At 37.9% G+C, this 15,172-nt stretch overlaps 1 pseudogene; it reads left to right on the forward strand.

Annotated features, from left to right (window-relative positions):
* Positions 1-7,520: 7,520 nt before the first annotated feature.
* LOC129674179 (60S ribosome subunit biogenesis protein NIP7 homolog) lies at positions 7,521-8,059 on the forward strand (annotated as a pseudogene).
* The last annotated feature ends 7,113 nt before the right edge of the window (positions 8,060-15,172 follow it).

The following is a 15,172-nucleotide window of genomic DNA, read 5'->3' on the forward strand; positions in this document are numbered from 1 at the left end:
ACAAAATCGGTTTTCAGAAAAGTTAAGCTTGGGAGATTCTTATTTATTTTCAGATTTTTTGTTGTTGTAGTTTGTTTGTTTGTTTTTGCTTTTGGAAAATCCTCCATAATGGATAGGGTGCTCTAGCTGTAATCCTTTCTCATAGTCTCTAACTCTGTTAGGAGAGTTTGTAGTGCTTACTACACATTCTACCTTAAAGCCTTTATTCATGAATTCACACTTGTTTTCAGGTTTTTTCCCTTCAACAGTTTGATTTGGCACAGAAACACTGTGCACTGTCACCCATCAGAAAATCAAAGCTTTGCCAAGCACTTGGTCATTTTAATTTGTGTTTGGGACCACAAAATAAAGACCCCTCTGGAATAGTGAGCAAAGCTAAGCCACTTCTCTTGTGATTCCCAAACTGTACTTTATTTGTTTTTCTTTGAAGTAATTATTTTCAGAAAGCTACATTTAATCTTTCTCTAAATATATGTTTTATAGTGTATTAAAACAGATTAATAAAAATCCCACTCATTTCAAGTGAAGTCTTTAAAAATAAAAAATAGTCATGTGAGTATGTAGAACCTTCTTCCTGGGAAGTGCTAAAACCTGGTCATGCTTCTTTGGTATCTCAGTGGCTGAGAGACTCCTTAACGCCTCTGTGGGCTTTTCCATTACGTAGAAAGCAAACAATGATATCTCTGAGCACACAGAAATTTCCTTGTGCACAAATTAAGTAAACATTGCAGTCAACAGAGTATCTTGTCTAACCTCTTTCCTTCTACTTCTGGGCAGAGAGAGTATGTACCATGAGGTTGAGAGGAGGGAAAAGATTAAAATTTATAGTTTTCATGTTCCTGCAAGATCCCATTTATGAGTGCTGGCAGAGGTGAACATAAGGCAGCTGTTGGCTTTGTTAACAGATACTGTGGCAGTCCTTTTGCAATTGTGTCTTCACTCTCCTTAGAGGCTGGCATCTTAGCAAGCATCTCTGGTCTGATTCAGGTGTCTCTGAAACTTCAGCAATATATTGGAATATTTAAGTGTCTAAGCAGTTTCTCCTCAGCAAATATGTTTATATGTTTTATAACCTTGCCGTATAGCAAGGTACCAAAAAATTCAGCTAGAGGATCTGAAATCCTCTAGCACTTAATAGGTTTCAAAGCACACCGTAAGATAAATAGGGTGGATTGAAACTAGGGACACAAGGATGATTGTCTTCAGTCTATTGAATTAAATTGTGATGGGTTACCTGGAAACTTGAGGAATCATTACTACCATTGATTGTAGCACATATTTTAGATTAAGTAATCGACAAAAGTTTTACATACAAGTCCCTGACACTGTCTTTACATAAACTCATAGTTTCTCGCATAACTGTTTGATAAATATTTAGTGAAAAATAAATAAACATCATTTAAAGCTCTTTACACCCTTTATACATTCAGCACAGGGACAGAATGCTATAATTTAATGAAACTGAGGCATACTGTTGCAGTTTAGGCTTTGTAGTGATTACACTACAGTTAGCTTCTAACTCCTAAACAAACCTCAGACATTCAAGTATCCATCTACAAAACAGAGTGGGCTTTTTGGAATTATTAAAAGATAAGCTATAATAAATGTGAATTTCTATACCATCTGGTGTATGTGACTTTGGTGGGGATGGTGAGGAGCTTTCTTTAAGACTGAAATCACAGCATTTATCCCCACCATATTTCATGTTCCAACTTCTTTTAAATAATCCTACTGTAATTTTGTTATTTTGCTTGACAAATGCTCATGAAGGAGAGAGCACTATACTTGACAGGAATTAAAAAGAGCAATTCACAGTAAAGCATGAATAAGAATAGAGGAAATATTACTTAATTACAATCTTTAGATCTTTGCTGAGATTTTTCTCTTTCTGGATCAAATTCATGGATTGTAAGAAGGAGAGTTGAGCCCCTGAATGTTTTGTTGGAAGGATGTGTAGTTCACCACGGGGCAGTATTAAAATTCAGCTTCTCTGAAGTAAAGAAGAAGGTGTGTCAGATGAGGGTGGTCAGAATATTTCTAGTCTAAGCACTTTCTAATCTGTGCCAGTCTACTTGAAAGAAAAAAAAAAAAAAAAAGAGCTCACGCCCTGGTCTCTTTAGACCATGCCAGCAACACATCCAAGTCAGCTTCCATTCATTCAGTCCTGACAGTTTTATGAGGGCGTGAGTCTCAAGAATAAAATAATCCTATGGGCCCAACCTGAGCCATGTGGCCATGGACTGGGTAAAGGGATACAGCTCTCCATAGGCCTAACAAGAAGAAAAAGAAAAAGGCAAAGGGGCAATTGTTATCAAAGGAAGCTCAAACAAGGCAGGATGGATAATAACTACTGCATCTGATAAAAGCTATGTGTCTGCCTCTAAAAAGGATGTCTTACTCCGAGTTACAAAATTTCTCCTAGTGGCATGTGCTGAATCACACTTAAAAAGCTCTGAATCAAGAAAGGCACACATGGTATGTACTCACTGAAAAGTGGATATGAACCATATAGTATAGGATAACCATATGACAATTCCCAGACCCAAAGCAGCTAAGTAGCATGGAGGGCCTAAGTGAGGATGCTTAATTCTCACTCAGAAGGGGAAATAGAATAGACATCAAAAGTGGATGAAGATAGGGAACAGGATAGGAGATGGAGTGAAGAGAAAAATGAGGATGGAAATCAGTTGTTGGGAGAGTGGAGAGGAAGGCAAGGGCAGGAGACAGAGGGCTTAGAGACAGAGGAGAACCGGAAGGTAAGGGCATCTCTGAGACAAGCAGCGCAGGCTCCTGGGAGGTTATGGGGTTGACTACAGCTAGGACTCCTAGTAGCGAGGGTCATTGAGACTGAAGAGGTCACCTCCCAGCCAGACAAGAGTTCTAGTGGAGGGAGGGGAACACCAGCCCATCTGCAAAAACTTTGACCCAAAATTTACCCTGTCTACAAGATGTACAGGCCTAAAGATAGAGCTGAGATAAAGGGAATATTCAACCCATGCCTGCTAAACCTGATATCCACTCTATGGGAGAGAGTCAATCCCTGTAAAAATTAATGATACTCTGCTATGTTTGCAGACAGGAGGCTGGCATAGCTGTCTTCTGAGAGGCTCTACCCTCAGGCAAGAATAGAAGTAACCAGGGGGGCTAAGAACTCCATAAGACCTAGAGAGTCAAATAACCTGGGCCCAGGGGCGGGGCTTATGGAGATCGGAGCACCAACCAAGGCCCTTGCATGGATGAACCTATGCCCCCAACACATATGTAGGCAACGGGCAGCTTAGTCTTCATGTAGGTTCCCTAGTTAAGGAAGGGGAGCTGTCTCTGACATGGACTCTGTTGCCTGCCTTCAGAGCACGAACCCCCCCCCAGTGGGGCTGCTTTGTTTGGTACCAGTGGTGGAGTGTGCACTCAGTCCTGAATGGCTGTGCTGGGGTGGGTTGGCAGGTGGGGGGGCTCCCATTTTCTGAGGAGTAGGGGAGGAGAATAGGGGGACAAGGGAAGGTGGGTGGGACTGGTAGGAGAGGAAGGAAGTGGATATGATCAGGATGTAAAGTGAATTAAAAAATATATGTTCAAAATTTAAAAATAACTGAATCAAAAGCTCCAGGAAATGAAGCTATGTTTTGTCTCCTGTTCTATATGTGAATGAGAACATAACATAACTTAAATATGTGATTACACATTGATGCTAGTTATTAATATACTGAAAAATCACATGTGTTGAACAAAAACTACTTAAAAGATAATTGAGTTCAGTCGAACTTACTTTTTTCCATCTTCAGTGAATCTGAGGGCCACAGAAGAGAAGGCTCCCTTAGTACCCCACGATTAGTGACAGAAACATTCTCCCAATCACTTACAAGTTTTGAATAGAATGATTTTTTTTTCGTTGATTTTGGTCAAATAAAATGACTTGCATGGCCAGAGAGAAAGATAATTTATTTTCTGAGCAGTTCCACTTTGACTAATACTTTGAAGTTTGATCTGGAAAAGAAAAAAAGAAGCTGATGCCAAGAATGTCAGATTTTTGAGTAGAGAAAAAGCATTCTGCATGTGTGTGACCTGTAAAAACTACAGACAAAATTTACTTTACAAATTAAAAAATAAATATTTAAATTGCTCAGATTAGTCCATCTGTTAAGAACCTTATTATCGGGTCCACTTTGTGATGTATCTACAAGAGTTCAAGAAAATACAAAGATTTCAATATATGCAAAAAATGAAAATCACATTTTAAAAAAGCTTTCTTTAAGCTCAAAATGATGTTTCCCTTCACCCAGTCAGTTGCTGTTCTTTGGATGTCCATAACAAGTCAGCTCTGTTCTGCAAGTGTGAGTCAGAGAGCAGAGCTGCAGGCCTGCAATCTCAGAATTCCACCCATGTGTGTAGAGAATTAGTTTAAAAACTGCAAAAGCTATCCATAAAACACAAACTTACAGGGCTTGTTATCATTATTCTATATCAGATGAAGAGCAAATAAAACCAGCATCCAACCAATGCTACCTCTCAAATCTTGTAGAAAGAACTTTCCATTTTCCAGGGCAAGCAAGATCAGACAGTCCGAAGCCCCAGTGTGACGGAGAGCAAAGACACCCTTCTGACTTAGCTGAGGCTGGTACTTGAAAGGTGTATTTCTCAAAATTCTAGAATTCTTAAAGACGCCATTCCCTGCAATGAGGAGGAAAATGGGCACAGATGCAGGCTGTACAGGCATGAACAAGTGGGTGTAGGAACAGGCGGTAAAGAAACCTGGGCCCAGAAATTTGACACTTGCTAGGAAGCTTCACCAAATATGGGAGAAAGCACCATGAGCATCTCTCCACAGGTGTAAGTCCCTTCCTCTCCCTCCCCACGGGCTGTGAGAAACTGATCAGTGAGCAGGTATGAACAGCCGCACTCTAACCTCACAGCAGAAAGCAGAAGTCTAACCTGCCTAGTTTATGGCAAGCTCCAAGCCCACATTGCTCACTCAGATTTAACAATCAGCTAGAGAAAAATACTGAGATGGAACTACTGTTTGCCACACCTCAGATAATACTCAAAAGCAAAACAAAACTTAAAAGTCACCTACAACATAGGAAGTAGAGATACATATTAAAACACTTTTTAAATTGAATTTTTATTTTTTTATATTAATTATAGTTTACTCACTTTGTATCCCAGCTGTAGACTGCTCCCTCCTCCCTTCCCAATCCCACCCTTCTTTCCTCATCTCTCCTTAAGTCCCTTTCCAAGTCCACGGATAGGGGAGGTCCTCGTCTCCTTTCATCTGACTCTAGCTTATCCGGTCTCATTAAAAAAAAAAAAAATGTTCAGGGCCAGCTTTGGCTACAAACTGAGTTTGAGGCCTGGGAAACTCAGTGAGAGCCAGTCTCAAAAGAAATAGTCAAAAGAAGATGGGAAATACTAGGTAAGTGGTAAACTACTTACCTAACTTGTTTGAGGCCCTAGGTTTCTTTAAAAAAAAAAAAAATCAAATAAAGGATATGTGTTGTACTTAAAATCATATGTAGTTAAAGAATGATCAAGTAGCTCCTGAATTTGTAAAACAAATTCAGACAGTACAAGGGCCAATCCCAGGGTATGAACTCATCATATTCCCTGACTTGCTGAATGGATTCTTGAAAGACAGTGCATTTCCACAAGCTTCCCTGTGCAACACATTTTACGTATTTTTTTTATTTTTTATTTTTTAAGAAACTCAGAAGCCAAAGGCCTCTCTTACTGTGTGCCAACAAAATTTTGCACATTTAAAGACAGAAGTCAGTCTTTTAAAATAAACTATGTTGTATTTGTATAAAAAAACACGACTAATGCTCCTAGTAAGATTATGAGAACACTTCAAAGGTAAAATTATGTTGTATTACACATTAGATGTTTGCTTGAATAAAAGGTAACAAAAGCAGTGGGGGAGGAGCGACTAAGCCACAATGAAGGATAGAAAGATGGAATTGATAGAATAAAAATAAAAGCATGATGTGAAGAATAGATTCAATAATAAAAATGAATTTCTTTCAAAGCACAGAAAAAAATGGACAAAGAATCAATGCATGAAAAAGAAAAACCCAGTGCTATTAGTTATTATTCCAGAATATACCAGAAGGAACTAAGTCAGAATGATAAAACACAAATTTAGTTCTGTGTTTCTGAAAACAAAACATAGAAAAAAAAAATTGGGTTTTTTTTTTTTTTGGAAAAAATAGCATTTCATAGATAAAAATGAATTATTTTTTTTTCTTGTTTTTTTGAGACAGGGTTTCTCTGTGTAGCTTTGACTGTCCTGGACTCACTTTTTAAACCAGACTGACCTTAAACACACAGAGATCCACCTGCCTCTGCCTCCTTTGAGTACTAGGATTAAAAGTATCCACTACCATGCCTGACTCAAAGAAGTATGTTTTTAAAAGATATGCCACCCCAGAAAGGAAACAATATGACATCGATGCAATCATTGACTACTGGGGGTGAGAGCTTCATTTAAATATGAACACTATATATAACCTTATCACTTTTCTTTTAAAATGAGCACTAGTTTGTAGATGAATTGAATGTCACAGTTAATGGCATTGTGTCTGAAAGACTTTATGACCAATGAACCAAAATACTAAAGACAGAATTTAATCCTGGTCCAACTGATTACAAAAAAAAAAATGTGAAACTCCCCTTTCAATCTTCATTAATGGGCTTGTAATAGAAGCACCCTCCCTCTGAAAAGCTGTTTTTCTTTTTTCACTTTCCTGCATAAGCTAAGTAAAATGTCCTTACCAGTAGAAGGTTAAATAATTTTATAAACAAGATTTTCTTGTTTGTCCCTACAAAGAAGATAATGATAAAGTATAATATCATGTTTCTTTTTCATGTGCGAAAAAGAATCAATAAAATGCTCCTAATAAGCCACATTTTAATCAAAGATAGATAAAATTTAAAGTACTTCAGACATACTCTTGGAGTCTATGCCTTATTCTGATGGGCTCATTTGAAGCCTTTTATTAAGATAATTCTATCAGTAAGACTCCTTTACTGTGTCTTACAAGGAACTGAGGCAGTCAAGTTTCAATATGATTTTATAAAGTGATATGCCTATATTCTCTAAATTTCACTCTCAGGGTCCCTGAAGCTCAATTTTCTATTCACCAGAATAATTCCAAGAAAATTCAATGATCCTGGTGACTTTGATTAGCCTAAATATAACTGTCTGCTTGTCAAAGATAAAAACTTAACTGAGCTTGAAACATTATATTGCATTTAATGAAGTACCTCTTTTTGTTTTTTCGTCTTCCACTGTTGGCTGTGTTTTGATAAAAATGACACACTCATGCTCTTGGCATTGTATATTGGTTGTTATGTATAATGTAAAATTAAAACAGCCAAAAATAAAAAATTTAATTAATTATAAAATAATATTAAGTCTTATTTATCTTGTGCCAGGTGCTACTGTTTCAATGACTTAAATATATAGCAAGGACTTCCTCTTCCGATTCTCCAAGCACGAGGATCCTGGGAGCCAGGTTAGTGGGAAAATGAGGCCGTTCACTGAAGAAGAGACTCAGGTAATGTTTGAGAAGATTGCAAAATACATCTGGGAGAATCTACAGCTGCTGATGGACAGGCCAGACGGCACCTACTGTTTCCGGCTGCAGAACGACCGAGTGTACTGAGTGAGATGATCCTGAAGCTGGCCGCCAACATCTCTGGGGATAAGCTGGTGTCACTGGGGACGGGTTTTGGAAAGTTTACCAAGACCCGCAGGTTTCAGTTGCGCGTTACAGCTCCATGTTACCTTGCTCTGTATGCCAAGTATAGGGTGTGGATAAAGCCTGGAGCAGAGCAGTCCTTCTTGTATGGAAACCAGGTGCTGAAATCCGGTCTGGGTCGAACCACTGAAAACACTTCTCAGTACCAGGGAATAGTGGTTTATTCCATGGCAGACATTCCTCTTGGCTTTGGGGTGGCAGCAAAGTCTACCCAAGACTGCAGAGAGGTGGACCCCATGGCAATTGTGGTGTTTCATCAAGCAGACATCGGGGAACACTTACGGCATGAAGAGACACTGACTTAGAATGGGCATCCCAAGAACATTTTGCTGTGTTAAGGGACCTAGCTTTGTTTTCTGTGTGTGCAGACATCGTCATGTGAAGTTTGGATAACCCTGAGATATGACACTTGGATTCTTACTCAACAGAAATGGCTCAAAAATAGGGTTTCAAGCCTCTAGAAGCAAAAGCAGGTTGATCCCAAGTGTAAGGCCTACATTAGACTATTTGGCAAGTTCAAGGCTAGTCTGGGCTACATAGTGAGACCCTGTCTCAAAAATCTAAAACAAACAAACCAAAACCTGCCAAATAAAGTTTTTATTCCGTACCTACATTGTCTTTGAATCAGAAGACTTGTTCTGAGAAACAGGTTCTGAGTTACTGCACTGAGGACAGTAATTAAATTGTTATCTGTAATAACATTGTTTTCTAGGCTCCAAATAGCACAGTGGAGTTTGTATCATTTATTAATATCAGTAAAGATAGAAATAACAGTATAAGGATAGTAGGCCATGCCTGTGCTTTTACAGATGGAGTTTAATAAAAATAATACATGCAAAAAATAAATACATGTAAAATGTGTTCACATATAAAACATACTTGCATATGTTAATTGGCCAAAAGATTTTCAAAATGCATTTTATCATGATATAAAAGAATATGAAAAAAGGCAATTTTCAGTTATTAAAATATAGAAACATAAGTTTATAAATAAAAAACACATCTGTATAAATATAAATGTGAGATTATAAAATTATCATTATATAACCTATTTTTAATTGGGTTATTTGTTTTCTTGATGATCAGTTTTGTTAGTTCATTATGCATTCTGGATACTAACTCTCTATCAGATGTATAATTGGTAAAGATGTTTTCTTGTTTTGTCAGCTGTCTTTTTGCCTGAATGATGCTGTCCTCACACATACAGAAGCTTTTCAGTTTCCGGAGGTCCTGTTTATTAGTTGATCTTAGTGTCTGCGATAACGGTGTTCTGTTCAGAGCAGACTTCCTATGCTAATGGCTTCACAGTGATTCCTTCCCTCTTGCTCTGTAAGGTTCAGTGTATCCTCCTTATGTTGAGCCCTTGATCCACTTAGAGCTGTTTTGTACAGAGTGATAAGTATGAATCTATGTTCATGCTTCTACCTGCAGTCATACAGTCTGACCAGCACCATTTGATGAGGATGCTGTCTTTTTTCCCCCAGCACGTATTTTTGGCTTCCTTGACAAAAATCAGGTGTTTGTTGCATGATGGACTATGTACAATCATCCCTAAGGCAACATTTTTATTGAGCACTATATTAAGTACTTTTAATTCATTGTTTATATTGTAAAGATATTAACTTTAAAAAGAGAAAACAATTTTAATGTTCAATAATAAATACTTTAAATTAAATACGGCACAACACATAAAAGTGAATATTTAACACGAACAAGTTTAACTTGATTTAAATATTATATAGCATTAACTTGTGCCAAAATACGATGTGTGCCCTATAAATGCGTATAATTTTTATACGAAAATCAAAAGCTTTTAAATTGGTTTAAAAACCAAATAGGTAAATGGTGAACCTGTCAAAATGTTGAGATAAATATAAAGTGACATCAATTTTTATCTAAAAAATATATAGCATGATTCCATTAATATATATACATATATATATATATATATATGCATTTAGTGTGGTGTGGTGTGTGTTTGTATGGTTTGTGTATGAAGAGAGAACAGCGAAAAAAGGTTGAAACTCATTATATCTGATAGTTGAATTGTGAGTTACTTTCTTTTTTTTTTTTTTCCTGAAGATTATTTGAAAAATGCAACATGGTGTTTATTTTTTACCTGTATAGTTAAAATTGGTTTTTGGTAACAACTAACAAATCTCTTAACCAATATTGAAAATCAGAATTCAACATATAATTTCAATAAATTAGAGAATGACGAACTCCTTAAAATGAAAATATTTTAATATACTTCAAAAAAGAAAACAAAACAAAACATAGAAGTAGGAGTATGCGCTAGGAAAAATTGGGAGTATGTGAGGAGACAATCACCAAACAGAGAGGAAAGCAGTTTTTAATTGCTAAAAAATGTATACATGGTTTTATAAGTAAAACACTAATCTCTTTGTAAATAGGTTTATAGGAATAAAACTAATTTCCAAAGAAACAATCAGGAAACAAATCAAGAAAATACAGACATGCTGAAATGAGTCTGTGATGATGAGTTTATAACTTTGGCAAAGATAGTTTCCAGAATATGTGTTTAGGCCTTGTGCTGCAGTCCAGTCATGTTCAGCTCAGCTCAGCTCAGTCTTGTTTAGAATAAGAGATGTTTAGTCTGAGCCAAGAATGAGTGACCATAACCCAAGAACACATTCAAGCTGCCTTGAGGAACTGTTCCACCATGGAAACAATTACATAAACGTTTTTAATGGCCTTAGAACAAAAGAAACTCATAAATCAAGGTGTTTACCAAATTTATTCATGAGACATCGAGTGAATGGATGACACCAATTTGGGGAAACAGTGTTACAGTCTTAAGATGGCAGCTGATTGCACACATGGCTGTTGGGTTGGTGAGAGTGAATGATTTGCTTAATTAACACATGGAGGAAGTTCTTGCCAGCTTGTAGATGATAGATGTTGGATCAGAATCAGAAGTAGTGTTGGTTAATGGGAGGTCAAAATCATTTTATCTCGTAATCTTCAGAGCTCCAGGCTCTCAGTCAAGATGGCCACCTAGCTACTCAGTGTGTACAGTCTTCAGCACAGGGTATCTCTCTCAGGGCTTTCAGTTTACTCCAGGTCTCTAGTTTTTAAAATGTACATCATAGACACTGAAGAATTTGATACTTTCATTCAAATCACTTTTGCAAGCTTGAAAAGGACATAGAACTTCTACATTCATTGACAGACACCCACTACTCCCTCCTAACAGCATTAGGCTGCTCAAGGCCGTCCTGGCTGAATGCCTGGTACAGGGGTCCTGCTGTTTCTAGACCTGGAGTCACTGTGCTCACTGTTGGATGCTAGTGACCTCAGCAGCATCACCTAACCTAATCTCCAAGCTTGCAGATCCTTCTCTGAAAAATACTAACTACCACCTAAGCACATGAATAAGAAGTGAAACGATTGAAAGGTTTCACATATGAGAGGAAACTTGGTACTTAATCTGAGTTTAGCTTATTTTGCTTAACATGGTAATCTCCTGTTCATCCATTTTCCTGCCAATGACACAATTTCATTTTTCTCAGTAGCTGAATGATACTACTCTGTTGTACAACATAGATGTGTATTATATATTATGCATAATATATAATATATATTACATATATTATGTGTGTGTGTATATGTCTTTGTTCATTGATCATCGCAACCTAGCCTGATTGTACAACTTGGATGCTGTAAACAGTGTTTCCCAAAACTCTTGGTAAATGCTCAGAGATCAGAAAGAGGTGGCCTTTCGGCTCACCCCTCCAAGACAAGCTTTCGCTGCTTTGCATCATTGTGCTACCCATGGACAGGAATCCAGGGCCAGTCAATCATGATGGTGGTAACTACACTATCTAAAATTGGCCCCACCAAAAAAATAAACTATGTAGTCCACTCAGTTAAAGGTAAGTTTTTGATAAATGATTTTGAGTATGTCTAAGATGTAAGAAGAGTCTTCATGTATATTTTGGACAATCACAGAACATTTAGTGCTACTTTTCTTCCATTATGATCTTTTGGACCTTTTAAAATTTAAGAGAAGTTCACTATAAGTGCTCCCACTCCAGTGCTATTCAGACCTAGCTTACATTGACAGAGAAGAAGAAGGACTTTAGAATCCAAAGGGAGGCAACCCTAGACAGCCAAGTGTGAGGGAGCCTCCCTCAATCCCTGCTAGGACACAGGATGCTCTGAGCACTGAGAACTGGGTCCAGGCCAGGAAGCAAATAGGCTGAAGGCAAAGTCCAGCAGCCTGGCAAAAGCAGCTACTTTTCCTGGATGTGTCACAGAATTGTGAGTCTTAAAAGGGAAACAGAGCTGACCATTATAGTGTTTGGGATTTCCACAAAACTGTTTCCAAAGATGCCTGAATATTTCCCAGCAAGAGGAAAATCCAAAAAATGACCACAGTATAACATCGTGGCTGAGAAAATGGAGTCTGAAGTCAGACAGAGCTGGGTGTGAATTTCAGCTCCACCCATTGTGAGCTGAGTGACCTTGGCAGAGGGTTCATCTTGTCTGCAGATTCTGTTTCCTTTGAGCAAAGCTAGGCATAATCAGAAACTAATCGAAGTGTATAAACAATACCTGAATCATAATAATTACAGAATAAGGTAATGACTCTAAGAGTCCATTACATTTTGATGCAAAGGAAATAGCAAGCACCAGGTCCTCTTCACAGATGCTCTAGTCTGTGTTTCTGTGGGGCTCCTAACAGTGGGAGCGGGTGTATCTCTGACTTTTTTGCCTCCTCTTGAGATTCTCTTCCTCTCATTGGGTGTCCTTCTCCGGACTTGACATAAGTGCTTTTGCTTAGTCTTGTTTCATCCTCTTTGGCTGTTTTCTCTGGAGACTTTCTCCAAGAGGACAGAAAAAGGGGAATAGGAGAAGTGGGGGCTTCTGGGAGGAATAGAAGGAGGAAAACTAGTTTTGTATGAGAGAAGAATCTATTTTCAATAAAAATGAAATTGCAAGGAGGCTTAAACCTCACAATATTCTCCCAGAAAGAGCAGCTAATGGGGAAGCCTATGTCTAGGAACCAGATCTCTTAATTGTGAGTTGACACCAGGAGGCAACAGCTCTCATACTTCTCTCTAGGGCTAGGATCAGTCTTGAGGGCCCTGCTGCTGGATAAAAGAACAAATTAGAGTGAGCAGGGAAAGGTGGACTCGCATGTTCCGCAGTTGCTTCAAAGTGAAAGAAGTTTCAGAGGAAAGGGCTTTACGAGATTCCTAGAGTATATCTGAGAGCATTCATATTCAAAGGGAAGAAACTAAGTCATGTGTCTTAACACAATAAACTTTAGAGCCTGAGTGATGGAGAGGGGAGAGAATTATCTTGACTAGATCCCATTAAAGCCCAGCACTTCTGTATTAATCCAAGACTGATCAGGATTTTTGCTGGAGAGATCTAGGTTCCCAATTTCACAATTAGTGGAATGAAGCCAAATGTGGATGGCTCTGGAAATCACCATTAAATAAATATTTACATGTTCTACGAAGTGAGTCTATTCTTGCCATAATGCTTATTTGTAGAAAAGGCTCAGGCACCAACAGTGAGTTCTGTCAAAGAATGGGGTATGACCACACTTTTCATTGTTACATGCTCATGGGATAACCAAGTTGTAGCTGCAGGCTTGGCACTCAGTATTCACTGAACTGAACTTTTGTAAGGCATTAGCAAAGGAGCCGATGACATAGCTCAGTGGTGGACAGCTTGCTTAAAATGCCCATGGCCCTGACTTCCATCCTTCAAAAGGAAGGAAAAAAGGAAGCAAGGCAGAGAGGGAAAGGGGAAGAAAAGGACAGAGAAGAGAGAAGAGAGGAAAAGAAACAATAAAAAGTGCTAAGAAATGGGAATTTACCCCTAATATATGCCTAAAAGACACTGACTACTATTTCCCCAGAATCCCAGAGCAATCTCCTACCACTGCTTCCTCCCTCCTGCTTTCTTGGGGTCATCCTTGCTTACCAGAAGAAACATTTGTAACAAAATACATATGTAAATGTGTTGTGTCGCATGATAGTAGAAACTTTTCAGGCTAAGTACTATGGTCTAACACACTACTTAACAGCTAAACCCCCCAGTTATTGACTAAAATATTTCATTTCCACACCTACTTAATTGGGAATTACCAAAATGTAATTAAAAGTCATTAAATCCCTAGCTCACCCATCTGTCAGGAAAGAGAACATTATATCTGCCATCTGTCTGGCTTTCAGGTATGGCAAATATTGATGAGGAAAACTAAATCAATATGGGTCTCAGGCCTGTTTGGAAGAGCTAAGCAGCATTAAAGGTTCTTCAAATCAGTTTTTGTTTATTGATTTTATTATCTAAAATATTTCCAGAAACACAGAAAGCAAAATAACAAGCAAACTGTATATAGCCCAAGTCTAACATTAATATTAATCTTTCTTCCATTTTATTCAATTTTAATAAAGTATTCTAGGCTCAACTGTACCTCTAATCACCCTCTCTCCTCTCATTTTTAACTGTCCTAAGGTTTTATAGACTCATCTCCATGTAAAATTATACTAGTCTACTTTATTAACATGCACAGATTAACATGTAGTAATATTTTGGTCTTTAAATCTCATATATTTGTTACCATGTGTAAATATAACAAGCAATTTGAGTTCTGCATTGAATATTTTGTTTTGCAGACTTACTCATATGAATACATTATGATTGATGGAAGAACTTTAAGCAGAAAATAGAATAAATAACATTGAAATCATCCATCCCTGCACTGGTATGTCGTTCAGTTGCTTCTTTTTAAATATGCCCAATGATGCAATTTAAATATCTGTACGTACATATGCATTTCTCTAAAATATACAACTACATTTTACTTATATTGCTATGCAATTTTGTATAGTTTTGCAAAAGTACTCTCGAAAATTTCATCAAATTTCTCAATTTGTTTGAGAGAATTTATTATTTGTACTTATTGTTTGTATTATTTCCTTCCAGAAACATGGTATATGTCCTACGTTATTTCTGCTGCTGTGATAACCACCACAACCAAAGCCACCTAGAGAAGGAAAGGGTTTGTTTGGCTTACGCTTCCACCACATCAGGGAAATCCAGCCCAGAACTCACACAGAGCAGAACTCACAGCACAGAGGCAGAATTTGCTCGAGAAAGCTGCCATAGAAATCTTTATTTTTAATTTTTTTTAATAAATTACACTTTATTCGCTTTGTATCCCAGCTGAAGCCCACTCCCCCCTTCCCTCCCAATCCCACCCTCCCTCCCTCTCTTCTATGCCCCTCCCCCAGTCCAAAACTTGGGTAAGTCTTCCTCCCTTTCCATCTGACCCTAGTCTATCAGGTCTCATCAGGACTGGCTTCTTTGTCTTCCTCTGTGGACTGGTAAGCCAGCTCCTTCTCAGGTGGAGGTGATCAAAGCACCAGTCCATGAGT

Source organism: Psammomys obesus, unplaced genomic scaffold (genome assembly GCF_907164565.1).
Source record: "Psammomys obesus unplaced genomic scaffold, mPsaObe1.curated_primary_1811, whole genome shotgun sequence".
NCBI classification, from domain to species: Eukaryota; Metazoa; Chordata; class Mammalia; order Rodentia; family Muridae; genus Psammomys; species Psammomys obesus.